Raw genomic sequence first — 17,463 nt, forward strand, 5'->3', positions numbered from 1 at the left:
GGCGTCAAATGAAAGTTTATTGGTCTTGTACACAGATGTTACCGCAGGTGCAGAGAAATGCTTGTGTTTCTAGTCCAGTAATACCTAGCAATACAAAACAAACAATACACACATAACCCCCCCAAAATAAATTATATAGGATTAACGATGACTGGAATACAGTATATACATATGAAGGGGACAGCAGTAGTTATATAGGATGGACCATGACTAGAATACAGTATACCGTATACAGTTAAAGTCGAAAGTTTACATACACTTAGGTTGAAGTCATTAAAACTAATTTTTCAACCCCTTGAAAATTCCAGAAAATGATGTCATGGATTTAGAAGCTTCTGATAGGCTAATTAACATAATTTGAGTCAATTGGAGGTGTACCTGTAGATGTATTTCAAGGCCTACCTTCAAACTCAGTGCCTCTTTGCTTGACATCATGGGGAAATCAAAAGAAATCAGCCAAGACCTCAGATTTTTTTAAATGTAGACCTCCACAAGTCTGGTTCATCCTTGGGAGCAATTTCCAAACACCTGAAGGTACCACGTTCATCTGTACAAACAATAGTACACAAGTATAAACACCATGGGACCACGCAGCCGTCATACCGCTCAGGAAGGAGACGCGTTCTGTCTCCTAGAGATGAACGTACTTTGGTGCGAAAAGTGCAAATCAATCCCAGAACAACCGCAAAGGACCTTGTGAAGATGCAGGTGGAAACGGGTACAAATGTATCTATATCCACGGTAAAACGAGTCCTATAGCGACATAACTTGAAAAGGCCGCTCAGCAAGGAAGAAGCCACTGCTCCAAAACCGCCATAAAAAAAAAGCCAGACTAGTTTGCAACTGCACATGGGGACAAAGATCGTACTTTTTGGAGAAATGTCCTCTGGTCTGATGAAACAAAAATAGAACTGTTTGGCCATAATGACCCTCGTTATGTTTGGATGAAAAAAGGGGAGGCTTGCAAGCCGAAGAACACCATCCCAACCGTGAAGCACGGGGTGGCAGCATCATGTTGTGGGTGTGCTTTGCTGCAGGAGGGACTGGTACACTTCACAAAATAGATGCCATCATGAGGCAGGAACATAATGTGGATATTGTAGCAACCCGCACAGACAGCTGTGTGTTATGTGTTAGGCTAGTAGGTGGTTGTGTTGTACTTACCAGTTCGCGGGGTCCGACATGCCAATCAACCTGCTATCTGCCGACCACGGGAATGCCTGGAATATTCTGATGCCGGGCATCCTGGCGGTTGGCGGAGTGGTGTGGAGAGGGGTTGGGCATGGAGCATTGGAAGTGAAGACCAGGTTTAGCCATTGTTCTCCCTCTTACGTCTGGCCTTCACAAGAGAAGCTCACGGTTGGTTTGTGGGGTATCTTTCATTTATTTGGCGTGGGCTACGGCCAAACAGTAGCCTGTGTTAAAGTTGGGTTAATAAACGGTCAATTCGTAAACTCAACCCTGGACAATTTGTTACTTTATGATCTAGTCTGGTCATTACAATATTTTCCGTAAACAAAAAATATTGTATTTTCAGCTGTTTGAAGCTGGTGTACAAAACCGGAAGTAAAAGAGCATAAAATGAAACTTAACAACGGGAAGCATAGAAATAGTCCACATTAGAACAGATCTACCGCTACTTAGACTTGCTTTCAATGAGAATGGCAGATCTGTAACACACATTTCTATGTGAATTTGGTGGGTCACCAAAACAAGTTTACATATTGCAGCTTTAATTGATTATTTCAATGTCAATGTGTTTTGGCAGTTTTTTTAGTGGACATGAAAATAACTATTGGATTTTTCTATCAATGTATCAAAATATGTAGTCTGTGTTGTATTGGCACAGAGGTTAAGGCTAATAACAGTAGCCTACGATTTTCACAGCTGTTTAGGATAACAGGACCTCAAGTCTATCCTCGTGGTAATAATAACCGGTCAAAATAAAGCAATGTCGTTTCCATAGAAAATGAGAAAGATGCGACAGAAAACAACTTTTCTAAATGAATGATTAAACATGAATGGATAACAGTCAGCTGTAGCCCACCCTTCCATTTTCGTGCGTGTTCATATGACAGAAAAAGATTAACAAGCTGGCTGGCATAAATTCACTTACTACCGTATTTAAGTGCATTACATCTAATTACATTGTAATGAATTTCTCATTGTAAAATCAATTAGTATTCTTTATTTTATATGAGAGGTTTCGATCTAAATTGAAATCAATTGAAAACTAAAAACATGTTCATGAAACTGGATCTAAAATCCCAGAAGCACCTGCTCTAACAGCTCACGGTGAGGTGTCTGTGTGAGTCAAATGTATTGTGTCAGTCATGGTTATTTGTACAGTTTAATTTCAATGATAACGTTACCCAAAGGGTGAATCTGAATTGTGTTCACACTTGATTTTTTTTGAGTAAGATGTTCACTATTATGTCCACAAGAGGGAAGTCACAGCTCAGTGAAGTTGTTATCACACACACACACACACACACACACACACACACACACACAGAGACACAGACACACACACACACACACACACGGGGAAGGTGTGTTTCTCTTTGTTAACAACAACTGATGCCTGATCTTTAATATCAGGAAGTCTCAAAGTTCTGCTCGCCTGAGTTAAAATGCCTCACGATAAGCTAAGACTATACTATGGTAAGAGAATTTTCGTCTATATTTTTCATAGCTGTCTATTTACCACCACAAACCGATGCTGGCACTAAGACCGCACGCATAGACCTGTATAGGGCCATAACCAAACAAGAAAATGCTCATCCAGAGGTGACGCGCCTAGTGATTGAGAAGTTTACCACATCAGTCACCGGCTTTCATTAAGAAGTGCATCGACGGCGTCCGTGTTGCCTAGCAACAGCCCCAAAACATTACTGCTCTAGAGGAGATCTGCATGGAGGAATGGGCCAAAATACCAGCAACAGTGTGTGAAAACCTTGTGAAGACTTACAGAAAACGTTTGACCTCTGTCATTGCCAACAAAGGGTATATAACAAAGTATTGAGATAAACTTTTGTTATTGACCAAATACTTATTTATTTATTATTTTCCACCATAATTTGCAAATAAATAAATAAAAAATCCTACAATGTGATTTTCTGGATTTTTTTCTCTCATTTTGTCTGTCATAGTTGAAGTGTACCTATGATGAAAATTACAGGCCTCTCTCATCTTTTTAAGTGGGAGAACTTGCACAATTGGTGGCTGACTAAATACTTTTTTGCCCCACTGTATATCTAAGGTAACCTGGCTACAGAACTCACATCTGCAGTCATAAAATGCGCTGAAAGACTGATCACATCGACACCATCATCCCAGACAGCCTGGACCCACTCCAATTCCCATACTGCCCCAAACAGATCCACAGAAGACGCAATATCTATTGCACTCCACACTGCCCTTTCCCACCTGGACAATAGGAACACCTACAGTGAGGGAACTAAAGTATTTGATCCCCTGCTGATTTTGTACGTTTGACAAAGAAATTATCAGTCTATAATTTTAATGGTGGGTTTATTTGAACAGTGAGAGAACAACAACAAAAAACTCCAGAAAAAACGCATATCAAAAATGTTATAAATTGATTTGCATTTTAATGAGGGAAATAAGTATTTAACCCCTCTGCTAGGCCACTCCAGGACCTTTAACGTGCTTCTTCTTGAGCCACTCCTTTGTGGCCTTGGCCGTGTGTTTTGGGTCATTGTCATGCTGGTGTAACAGTACAAGTTTAGACCATCCCCTCGCCCATACCCGGGCGCGAACCAGGGACCTTCTGCACACATCAACAGTCACCCTCGAAGCATCGTTACCCATCGCTCCACAAAAGCCGCGGCCCTTGCAGAGCAAGGGGAACTACTACTTCAAGGTCTCAGAGCAAGTGACGTCACTGATTGAAACGCTATTTAGCGCCCACGCTAACTAAGCTAGCCGTTTCACATCTGTTACACTGGAATACCCATCCACGGCCCATTTTCAATGCCCAGGCTGAGGGAAGGAGGTTCTCACCCAAGATTTGACGGTACATGGTCCCGTCCAACGTCTTTGGTGCGGTGAAGTTGTCCTGTCCCCTTAGAAAATCCATGTCTGTGTGCGAGTTCGCGTGTCTGCGTATTTAGCATTTTGACCAGCTGCATTCAAGTTGAGGTATTTGAAACAGTATGTCATTACATACTCACAGATTTTTTACGATAAATCAGACGTCTCTCTTACACACACACACACACACACACACACAGAGGCGGAAGGGGCTCTGTCCTCCTCATCCATCAGGACCCAGAGCTAATGGGCCGTCTTCTTCTTCCTCTTTTCATTAGAGCAAAGTGGTGGCCTGCCCGTCCTGCCAAAGACAACACTCGCTCGGCTGTCCAACTACCCTGACAGGATTGTTTCTACCAGGACAGGTGATAATGGAAGTCCATCTACCCTGACAGGATTGTTTCTAGAAGGTGCTGACTATTTACAGTTCTTTATGTCTCTTGTGTAGGCCGGTCTGGAAGGTGCTGTCTATATACAATATAGTGTTTCTCAAACTTAAAGTGAGTCTTGTTTGTGGCCTGCCAACATTTAACATAAAAATGATATTTAACACCTAACAACCACGCAAACATGATTAAATAAGGCCTATTTTTAACTGCACATGGTGAGGAGACACACACACACACACACACACACACTCATGGGGGAATTGCTATGCATGGTAGATTGTAATGGAATCAGTACCTATGAGGAAGACACAGGGGAGAGGTATTTCAGAACGTTGATTATTCACAGTTGTTCTGGCTCATATCGTCTCTGTGCAGTTCCAAACGGGTTTCTCCTCGTCTCGCTCCAGTTTTAAAAGGCCCCCTCCCTGAGCCTGTGTCTTTAGGCAATCAGCACCACGGCTGGTTTCAAACAAACCTGAATCATCAGACGCTGGTACTGTCATGGGAGATGGTCATCCTCACTTCTATAAACTCTTTACTTCTAAATAACTATTCAATCTCATCACTTCTAAAATCTCATCACTTCTGAATAAATATCCAATCTCATCACTTCTATAATTTCATCACTTCTACAATATCATCACTTCTAAATAACTATCCAATCTCATCACTTCTAAATAACTATCTAATCTCATCACTTCTATAATCTCATCACTTCTAAAATCTCATCACTTCTAAATAAATATCCAATCTCATCACTTCTAAAATCTCATCACTTCTAAATAACTATCCAATCTCATCACTTCTAAAATCTCATCACTTCTAAATAAATATCCAATCTCATCACTTCTTAAATCAACAGCTAAAAGATAAAAGACAGGAATGAGAGGACTTGGACAGCTTCTTCACTATAATCTTGAGGATGTATAATATTGAGGATATATAATCTTGAGGATATATAATCTTGAGGATATATAATCTTGAGGATGTATAATATTGAGGATGTATAATATTGAGGATGTATAATATTGAGGATATATAATATTGAGGATGTATAATATTGAGGATATATAATATTGAGGATATATAATCTTGAGGATATATAATATTGAGGATATATAATATTGAGGATATATAATATTTAAGGATATATAATCTTGAGGATATATCATCTTGAGGATATATAATATTGAGGATATATAATCTTGAGGATATATAATCTTGAGGATATATAATCTTTAGGATATATAATATTGAGGATATATAATATTTAAGGATATATCATATTTAAGGATATATAATCTTGAGGATATATAATCTTGAGGATATATAATCTTGAGGATGTATATTGAGGATATATAATATTTAAGGATATATAATCTTGAGGATATATAATCTTGAGGATATATAATCTTGAGGATGTATAATCTTGAGGATATATAATCTTGAGGATATATAATCTTGAGGATGTATAATCTTGAGGATATATACTCTTGAGGATATATAATCTTGAGGATATATAATCTTGAGGATGTATAATCTTGAGGATAGCCTATGTTTAAAGCAGAAGAGTTCATGATACAATCTAGGCTATGTTCTACATTGTCAACATGATCCACTTCAGTCTTTGGTACAGATAAATACAATACATTTCTGTTTCTTATCAATCAATCCCAGTTTTAGTTTACAAGGCAGTCGTTCCTGGGAGAAACCAGACTTGGGTTGTGTTCCAAATTGTGCCCTATTCAGCTGGGGCCAGTTGTACTGTTAGAGGGGACAAGCTGGGGCCAGTTGTACTGTTAGAGGGGCCAAACTGGGACCAGTTGTACTGTTAGAGGGGCCAAACTGGGACCAGTTGTACTGTTAGAGGGGCCAAACTGGGACCAGTTGTACTGTTAGAGGGGCCAAGATGGGGCCAGTTGTACTGTTAGAGGGGCCAAGCTGGGGCCAGTTGTACTGTTAGAGGGGCCAATCTGGGGCCAGTTGTATTGTTAGAGGGGCCAAGCTGGGGCCAGTTGTATTGTTAGAGGGGTGTCGTGGAAATTTCCTCTATTTACCAAATCATGGGAGCAAACCACACACAAGTCAGAGTTAGTTATCAAAGTCCATCTTTAATTGTATGAGCTCTATCACAATCCTGTGACTCTCAGGTAATTCAGTGTCTCTCAATGAATTCTCTGAGAGCCCCCTCCACATTGCAATAGCATTTTGACTTTCAACAGTTCAGTATCTCTAATGAAAAGTTGAGAGTCCCCCCATAATGGCAAAATGGGATCCTTTATAGCAAAGATCACACATAGTCAGACAGCATAGACATAATAAATCGTTCAGCTTTGTCTCCTTACTCAAACCCCAGAACCATAAACCAACCCTCCATATCAACAGGCATATATCAAATTGTCATTTAGATACAACCAACTCTAAATACAACCAATCCTATCTTGACAAGATCACAGAGACACCCTGACTGGCACACAGACATTGTGGAGTCAAGAGATATGTTTACACATGATGATACTTTGACCTCTCCCCTCTCTGCAGCCCCTGCAACTTAGTCTTGACATAGAACAGATACTGCAAACCCTGCCACAGTATTATACAAAAATAACATTCTTGATGAGAAGTAATTTACACACATTTGTTGAATATAAAACATCTTACATATGTTACCAACTCATTCTGATTATTCCACAACAGGGGCCAAGCTGGGTGGGGCCAGTTGTATTGTTAGAGGGGCCAGTTACATTAGACGTTATTGTTGTCATATCGTTTTCTTCACTGCATTGCAGGCATCAGCAGAGCAAAAGACCACGTTCATAATCATCATCGTTGCCACTGTCTAATAACGGATGTAAAAAAATTAAGAACGATAGCAAAAATTAGTGATGTAAAAATGATTTCATACTCCACATTTAGGGGGGCCACAAGGGAGTCCAAACTGTTGTCACAGGGACACAAACCCCCCTCCCCCTCAGAGCTGCTAGTGACCCTATTCCATTTTACCAAAAGGGCAAGGTCAAAGTAGTGCACTACTACCAAAAGGGCAAGGTCAAAGTAGTGCACTGCTACCAAAAGGGCAAGGTCAAAGTAGTGCACTAAAAAGAGAATAGGGTCCAATTTGGAATGCAGTGGCTTTAAAAAGCAACAACATTATTTCCCCTTTATTTAACCAGGTAGGCTAGTTGAGAACAAGTTCTCATTTACAATTGCGACCTCTGGCCAAGATAAAACAAAGCAGTTCGACACATACAACAACACAGAGTTGCACATGGAGTAAAACAAACATACAGTAGAAAAATAAGTCTGTATACAGTGTGCAAATGAAGTGAGATAAGAACTGAACTCAGATAGGATCATGTTTGCTTATCCGCTTGGCTTATCCGCTTGGCTTATCCGCTTGGCTTATCCGCTTGGCTCTTCGCTTGCTCCCGAATCCATCTGCAAACCACGTGTGCATCGTTTCTCGTTGGCAAGGCGACCGGAGATCTTGCCCAAAGTGTGCTTTTCCCCGGGGTCAGGGGTCAGCCGCAACAATCACGGCTCCTGCCAGGCATCTTCTTGGCAGGGACTAGCAACAGCGCAGAGCGGACCGGCAGTGGCGTTGGGGGACACTCGTGGTCCTGCAGAGGGAGCCATGCAAGGACGTACACACACACACACACGCACACACGCACACGTGCACACGTGCACACACACACACGCACGCCCACACGCACACGCACACACACGCACACACACACACACACGCACGCCCGCACGCGCGCACACACACACGCACGCACACGCAAACACACGCACACACACACACAGAGAGAGAGAGAGGCGGAGGGAGCCATGCAAGGACGTACACTCTCTCTCTCACACACACACGCACGCACACACACACGCCCACACGCACACACACACACACACACACGCACACGCACGCACACGCACACACACACACACACACGCGCACACACGCACACACACACGCACGCACACGCACGCACACGCACACGCACACGCACACGCACTCACACTCACACTCACACACAAAGAGAGGTGGAGGGGGCTCTGTCCTCCACATCCGTCAGGACCCAGAGATAATGGGCCGTCTTCTTCTTCTTCTTTTCATTAGAGCAAAGTGGTGGCCTGCCCGTCCTGCCAAAGACAACACCCCCTCGTCTGTCCAACTACCCTGACAGGATTGTTTCTACCAGGACAGGTGATAGTGGAAGTCCATCTACCTTGACAGGATTGTTTCTAGAAGGTGCTGTCTACAGTGCCTTGCGAAAGTATTCGGCCCCCTTGAACTTTGCGACCTTTTGCCACATTTCAGGCTTCAAACATAAAGATATAAAACTGTATTTTTTTGTGAAGAATCAACAACAAGTGGGACACAATCATGAAGTGGAACGACATTTATTGGATATTTCAAACTTTTTTAACAAATCAAAAACTGAAAAATTGGGCGTGCAAAATTATTCAGCCCCTTTACTTTCAGTGCAGCAAACTCTCTCCAGAAGTTCAGTGAGGATCTCTGAATGATCCAATGTTGACCTAAATGACTAATGATGATAAATACAATCCACCTGTGTGTAATCAAGTCTCCGTATAAATGCACCTGCACTGTGATAGTCTCAGAGGTCCGTTAAAAGCGCAGAGAGCATCATGAAGAACAAGGAACACACCAGGCAGGTCCGAGATACTGTTGTGAAGAAGTTTAAAGCCGGATTTGGATACAAAAAGATTTCCCAAGCTTAAAACATCCCAAGGAGCACTGTGCAATCGATAATATTGAAATGGAAGGAGTATCAGACCACTGCAAATCTACCAAGACCTGGCTGTCCCTCTAAACTTTCAGCTCATACAAGGAGAAGACTGATCAGAGATGCAGCCAAGAGGCCCATGATCACTCTGGATGAACTGCAGAGATCTACAGCTGAGGTGGGAGACTCTGTCCATAGGACAACAATCAGTTGTATATTGCACAAATCTGGCCTATGGAAGAGTGGCAAGAAGAAAGCCATTTCTTAAAGATATCCATAAAAAGTGTTGTTTAAAGTTTGCCACAAGCCACCTGGGAGACACACCAAACATGTGGAAGAAGGTGCTCTGGTCAGATGAAACCAAAATTGAAATTTTTTGGCAACATTGCAAAACGTTATGTTTGGAGTAAAAGCAACACAGCTCATCACCCTGAACACACCATCCCCACTGTCAAACATGGTGGTGGCAGCATCATGGTTTGGGCCTGCTTTTCTTCAGCAGGGACAGGGAAGATGGTTAAAATTGATGTGAAGATGGATGGAGCCAAATACAGGACCATTCTGGAAGAAAACCTGATGGAGTCTGCAAAAGACCTGAGACTGGGACGGAGATTTGTCTTCCAACAAGACAATGATCCAAAACATAAAGCAAAATCTACAATGGAATGGTTCAAAAATAAACATATCCAGGTGTTAGAATGGTCAAGTCAAAGTCCAGACCTGAATCCAATCGAGAATCTGTGGAAAGAACTGAAAACTGCTGTTCACAAATGCTCTCCATTCAACCTCACTGAGATCGAGCTGTTTTGCAAGGAGGAATGGGAAAAAATTTCAGTCTCTCGATGTGCAAAACTGATAGAGACATACCCCAAGCGACTTACAGCTGTAATCGCAGCAAAAGGTGGCGCTACAAAGTATTAACTTAAGGGGGCTGAATAATTTTGCACGCCCAATTTTTCAGTTTTTGATTTGTTAAAAAAGTTTGAAATATCCAATAAATGTCGTTCCACTTCATGATTGTGTCCCACTTGTTGTTGATTCCTCACAAAAAAATACAGTTTTATATCTTTATGTTTGAAGCCTGAAATGTGGCAAAAGGTCGCAAAGTTCAAGGGGGCCGAATACTTTCGCAAGGCACTGTATATACAGTTCTTTATGTCTCTTGTGTAGGTCGGGCTGGGATTGTCTACCAGGAAAGATGATAATGGAAGGAAATGGTCTGAGTGTCAATCGTTGCTGTAACTTACATCAGGCACTGAAAATCAGCAAACTATTGACACTCGTCCAATATCTAATTTTCATCCCGTCAGATTCCATCCTATTATTCACTTTGATAAAATTAAACCCAATCAAATCATCGCCGTCCATTATCACCTGTCCTGGTAGAAACGGTCAACTAGATTCAGCAGCAGCCGTTTAGTTGTCGTTGAGCGTGACGGGGACGGAAACAAAGTTACAAATATTTTGTAGAATGAAAATTGACCTCAAGAAGCCCGAACAGATAATGTTTGACTAAAACATGATCATTTCAAACCTTGCTTATATATTTGTATAAGATTACATGTCTCTCTTCGATGCGTGGGAATACTTGGGAACATATTTCTTAAATTAAAATCACTCTGAGATGATTTCCTGGTGTTTTTACAGTCTTTTATGGCCAAACATTAACATTTAAAAAAAATGCAGTGTTTTGTTGAAAACTTGGGGTGCTGTGGGTCACAAATTGGGGAACCCTGCTTTAGGATATCCTCAATACATTTGGGCTCCCAAGTGACGCAACGGTCTAAGGCACTGCATCTCAGTACTAGAGGCGTCAAAACAGTCCCTGGTTTGAATCTGGGCTGAATCACAACCGGCCTTGATTGGGAGTCCCATAGGGCGGTGCAGAATTGGCCCAGCGTCGTCCGGGTTAGGTTTTGGGGCCGGGGTAGCCCGTCATTGTAAGTAAGAATTCGTTCTTAACTGACTTGCCTAGTTTAATAAAGGTTATATAAACTAAATAAACATCCTCCCCACATCAGTAGAGAGTTCTGACAAAGGATTGATTATCAAATTCGTGACTCGTAATGGCATCCGACGACACTGACACAAAAACAGCTCAGTGATTGGCTAACCAACGAGACACGCCTCTGTCTTGCCACTCTACGGCCGGTGAGCAAAATGACGAGTGGGCCATTGACTTTACTGATAGTGGACCATTGACTTTTCTGATAGCGGGCCATTGACTTTACTGATAGTGGACCATTGATTTTTCTGATAGTGGGCCATTGACTTTACTGATAGCGGGCCATTGACTTTACTGATAGTGGACCATTGACTTTACTGATAGTGGACCATTGACTTTACTGATAGCGGGTCATTGACTTTACTGATAGCGGGCCATTGACTTTCCTGATAGTGGACCATTGACTTTACTGATAGTGGGCCGTTGACTTTTCTGAAAGCGGGCCATTGACTTTACTGATAGTGGGCCATTGACTTTACTGATAGTGGGCCATTTACTTTTCTGATAGCGGGCCATTGACTTTACTGATAGCGGGCCATTGACTTTCCTGATAGTGGACCATTGACTTTTCTGATAGTGGGACATTGACTTTACTGATAGTGGGCCATTGACTTTACTGATAGCGGGCCATTGACTTTTCTGAAAGCGGGCCATTGACTTTTCTGAAAGCGGGCCATTGACTTTACTGATAGCGGGCCATTGACTTTACTGATAGTGGACCATTGACTTTTCTGATAGTGGGCCATTGACTTTTCTGATAGCGGGCCATTGACTTTACTGATAGTGGACCATTGACTTTACTGATAGTGGGCCATTGACTTTTCTGATAGCGGGCCATTGACTTTACTGATAGTGGACTATTGACTTTACTGATAGTGGGCCATTGACTTTTCTGATAGCGGGCCATTGACTTTACTGATAGTGGACCATTGACTTTACTGATAGCGGGCCATTGACTTTTCTGTTAGCGGGCCATTGACTTTACTGAAAGCGGGCCATTGACTTTACTGATAGTGGACCATTGACTTTACTGATAGTGGGCCATTGACTTTTCTGATAGCGGGCCATTGACTTTACTGATAGTGGACCATTGACTTTACTGATAGCGGGCCATTGAATTTTCTGATAGCGGGCCATTGACTTTACTGATAGCGGGCCATTGACTTCTCTGATAGTGGACCATTGACTTTACTGATAGCGGGCCATTGACTTTTCTGATAGTGGGCCATTGACTTTACTGATAGCGGGCCATTGACTTTTCTGATAGTGGGCCATTGACTTTACTGATAGCGGGCCAACTGTAATCCTGGAATCAGGAACATCACAATCACACCAATCAGCAATCAGGAAAAGTTAAGAATGTCCCTCAGACGTGACTCAAAAGTATTGGAAGAGGTCCAACATCACCATCTACCATGACATGTCTAGCAGTCTGAACATTACAGATAGCAGTGGGACCCCCACCATGACATGTCTAGCAGTCTGAACATCACAGATAGAAGTGGGACCCCCACCATGACATGTCTAGCAGTCTGAACATCACAGATAGAAGTGGGACCCCCACCATGTCATGTCTATCAGTCTGAACATCACAGATAGCAGTGGGACCCCCACCATGACATGTCTAGCAGTCTGAACATCACAGATAGCAGTGGGACCCCCACCATGACACGTCTAGCAGTCTGAAACTGCTGGTTTCCAGCTGGCTAAGACTGAGAGGGAAGAAAGAAAAGTGTCGGCCAACAGATGTCATCTACTTTAATACCCCCCCCACCCCCCCCAACCCCCCAGGCCTCTGTTGATATTTCAGCCTCTTTAACTTTGATCAGGGTCGGTCCCTCCCATTGAATGCAGCATTTTGTAATTTTTATTTTGTGTGTTTGGGTTTTTATCCTTCTAAACACACAGCACAGCTAATCCTATCAAAAGCTGAGGCTGTTCCAGAATGGGTATTAGTGGCGGAATACTGCGGCGAGGCAAGCTTTGTGTGTGTGTGTGTGTGTGTGTGTGTGTGTGTGTGTGTGTGTGTGTGTGTGTGTGTGTGTGTGCGCGTGTGAATTAGTATTCATGAAGTTCCTCGAGACAGACGCTTCAATTTAGGGTAATGAAGTTAGGAAGCTCTCACGGAACAACAGCAACACACAAACACACCCATCATAGCGTTAACTACCAGCCAATTGGATCATCAGGATCTGCAGGCTGGCGTTAACTACCGGCTTATTGGATCACCAGGATCTACAGACTGATGGACAGCGCCAGACATCTCTGAGATGGTTACACACATATATTTCCTAGCTAGCTCATTTGGTTCCTTGGAAGTTGTGGGAACGTCCATTTTTGGTTTCCCATTGGTTCTGGGAACAAAGCCGTATGTTTCCTGATCAGTAAAACTGAAGTTTTTTTTGAACGTTTTGGCAATGGAAGTAAAAGTTTTGCCTGTTCTGTGAACCTTTCCCTAAATTGCCTAAATCTGATTGGCCGGCCTAAATCTTTACCTGGTTGGCCGGCAAGTTTCACCATCCAATTAGTTGATAGCTACGGACCGTGGCGATACGTTGACACATGAGAATTGTTGAAATATGGCAAATATTAGTCAATCATTGCATTCTGTCCACGTTGGCTTTTCGCGGGGTGCCTGAGACATGAAACGGATTTACAGTGCCTCGCAAAGAAGGGCACCTATTGGTAGGTGGGTAAAAAAAAAGAAGCAGGCACTGAATATGTCTTTGAGCATGGTGAAGTTATTAATTACACTTTGGATGGTATATCAATACACCGAGTCAATGCAAAGATACAACTCAGTTGCCAGAGAGGAAGGAAACCACAGGGATTTCACCATGAGGCCAATGGGGACTTTAAAACAGTTACAGAGTTTAATGGCTGTGATAGGAGATCACTGAGGATGGATCAACAACATTATAGTTACTCCACAATACTCCACAATACTAACCTAAATGACAGAGTGAAAAGAAATAAACCTGTACAGAATCAAACTTTTCCAAAACAAGCATCCTGTTTGCAACAAGGCACTAAAGTAAAACTGCAAGGAATGTGGCAAGACAAATGTATTTCATTAAATACATTTTTTTTTCAATACATTTACAAACATTTCTAAAAACATGTCATTATGGGGTGTAGATGGGTGAGAAAAAAATAAATTGAATCCAAACCTAGAATAAGTCAAAAGGTATGGATGCTTTCTGAAGGCACTGTAGGGCACACAGTCTGTATCCAATTTATTAATGTGCAAATTGCCATAAAGGGACTTCAACATTTTTATTCCACACAGTTTTTTTATAGGTGTGTCGTCATTACGTACATCCAGCTGTTTTTAATCGACACAAGATTGTTAAATTAGAAACACACTAGTAGGCAATTGTCACTATCTATTTTCTACGAAAACGTTCTAAATGTAAAAAAAATAAATAATAATCACTGGACAATTGAATGAAAGAGAGAGAGAGAGACAGATAAACTGAAGACCCTTTCTATCACACAAATCAAAGCTTTTGATTATGTGTCACGCCCTGACCATAGTTTACTTTGTATGTTTCTATGTTTTGTTTGGTCAGGGTGTGATTCTGAGTGGGCATTCTTATGTTGGATGTCTAGTTTGTCTGTTTCTATGTTTTGTTTGGTCAGGGTGTGATTCTGAGTGGGCATTCTTATGTTGGATGTCTAGCTTGTCTGTTTCTATGTTTTGTTTGGTCAGGGTGTGATTCTGAGTGGGCATTCTTATGTTGGATGTCTAGTTTGTCTGTTTCTATGTTTTGTTTGGTCAGGGTGTGATTCTGAGTGGGCATTCTTATGTTGGATGTCTAGTTTGTCTGTTTCTATGTTTTGTTTGGTCAGGGTGTGATTCTGAGTGGGCATTCTTATGTTGGATGTCTATGTTATGTTGCTTGTCAGCACATTTCGTATATATAGCTTCACTGTCGTTGTTCCGTTTATTGTTTTGTATAGTTTGTTCAAGTGTTCTCTGTTTATTTAAATTCACGGTGAACACGTACCACGCTGCATTTTGGTCCTCCGATCCTTCCAACTACTCCTCTTCAGACGAAGAGGAGATCTGCCGTGACACTATGGTTCATTCTTTGAGAAACCAGTTACGCTGTAGTGCTGAAACCAGTTACACTGTAGTGCTGAAACCAGTTACACTGTAGTGCTGAAACCAGTTACACTGTAGTGCTGAAACCAGTTATACTGTAGTGCTGAAACCAGTTACACTGTAGTGCTGAAACCAGTTACACTGTAGTGCTGAAACCAGTTACACTGTAGTGCTGAAACCAGTTATACTGTAGTGCTGAAACCAGTTACACTGTAGTGCTGAAACCAGTTATACTGTAGTGCTGAAACCAGTTACACTGTAGTGCTGAAACCAGTTACACTGTAGTGCTGAAACCAGTTACACTGTAGTGCTGAAACCAGTTACACTGTAGTGCTGAAACCAGTTATACTGTAGTGCTGAAACCAGTTATACTGTAGTGCTGAAACCAGTTACACTGTAGTGCTGAAACCAGTTACACTGTAGTGCTGGAACCAGTTACACTGTAGTGCTGAAACCAGTTATACTGTAGTGCTGAAACCAGTTACACTGTAGTGCTGAAACCAGTTACACTGTAGTGCTGAAACCAGTTACACTGTAGTGCTGAAACCAGTTACACTGTAGTGCTGAAACCAGTTACACTGTAGTGCTGAAAACACCTTTAACTGTTTAACAAGCTGTTCCCTTTCAGTCGGTCAACTTTGGGGGTGTCGCCCTCTTGTGATTGTTTGAAGTATCTACAATCAAGGCTGACTGTCACCGATGAAATCCACACTTCGCTGGAAGCCTTGCCTTCCACATGTGATAAGTGTGAGGCTTGGATTCATTCATTTAATTATTCCCGCTCTTCACCTCTGTGTCAAATGGAATGATTCAAGCGACTAAAACAAACAATTGGAAAATGATTAGCAGCGATTAAACATTACATTGCAGCAACTAAACTTTCCCATAGTGGTAGAGCGTGCCCAACCCCTGGCCGTTGTGTGCTGAAGTTTGTATGGTCCTCATAAGTTTCCTAGTCACAAACAATGTTATTCTTTAATTTTGCTGGACCAATGAGAAAGATGGCCGAGAAAGAAACCGAGACGACGATGGCTAAGCCAGGCTCAGGGTCACGATGATGCCCCCAGTCATATGGTTATAGTATTTATCTGAAGGACAGGTGGCCCTCACTCGAACCAGTCCGTTTGAGCAATGCCAGGTAGCTTGGAGTTACTGATGGCGACTTTCCTTTTTCGGATGCCGGTGCCTCGGCTGGGACTGAGGTGCAGGAAGCTTGGAGTAACTGATGCCGGTGCCTCGGCTGGGACTGAGGTGCAGGAAGCTTGGAGTTACTGATGCCGGTGCCTCGGCTGGGACTGAGGTGCAGGAAGCTTGGAGTAACTGATGCCGGTGCCTCGGCTGGGACTGAGGTGCAGGAAGCTTGGAGTTACTGATGCCGGTGTCTCGGCTGGGACTGAGGTGCAGGAAGCTTAGAGTTACTGATGCCGGTGTCTCGGCTGGGCCTGAGGTGCAGGAAGCTTAGAGTTACTGATGCCGGTGCCTCGGCTGGGACTGAGGTGCAGGAAGCTTAGAGTTACTGATGCCGGTGTCTCGGCTGGGACTGAGGTGCAGGAAGCAGAGGGACTTGGTGCTATGGTAGAATAGGTGGAACTAGTATCCCAGCATCCCACGGTCACATACAGGGGCCAGGTTTGGATGACAACTTGTTGTCTCTGGACGGCTCCGGGGGTTTCTCAGGTGACGCGGCCGTGTTCACCCCCGCTGCAGAAGTTATCAAGATTCGTACCTGGCCCCTGTAGATTTTCTTGAAGAATTTATGACACCCTGCCCGCATTCAGCTAGGCTGATTCTGCATGGCTGTGCCTGCTTCATGGATCTGGAGGGGGTTAGTCCAGCAAGCTAGCTGGCTACCTAGACCCATTGGTTAACAAGGGCATAGCTAATGAGAATCCTATACGCTCCCTAACAAGCACTGCCGCTTTTAGGATGCTCACCTGGATAAGGTGTTTTGTGCAGAGGGAATGGCTGCTCGATCCCTGTTGTCTGTCACTATGCTGCAGGTCTACCAGACTGAGTTTCTGGTGGTGCTGGACGCGGCTTTGGCCACAGGAGAGCCCCACACAGAGCTCCTGGATGACATTTGTGTTACAGCCGACTTTAATCTGCGCATATCCCGGTGCACCGTTCTGACGTTCTCGGGAAGAGCATGGGAGC

This window comes from Oncorhynchus clarkii, unplaced genomic scaffold (genome assembly GCF_045791955.1).
Source record: "Oncorhynchus clarkii lewisi isolate Uvic-CL-2024 unplaced genomic scaffold, UVic_Ocla_1.0 unplaced_contig_13315_pilon_pilon, whole genome shotgun sequence".
In the NCBI taxonomy this organism is placed as follows: domain Eukaryota; kingdom Metazoa; phylum Chordata; class Actinopteri; order Salmoniformes; family Salmonidae; genus Oncorhynchus; species Oncorhynchus clarkii.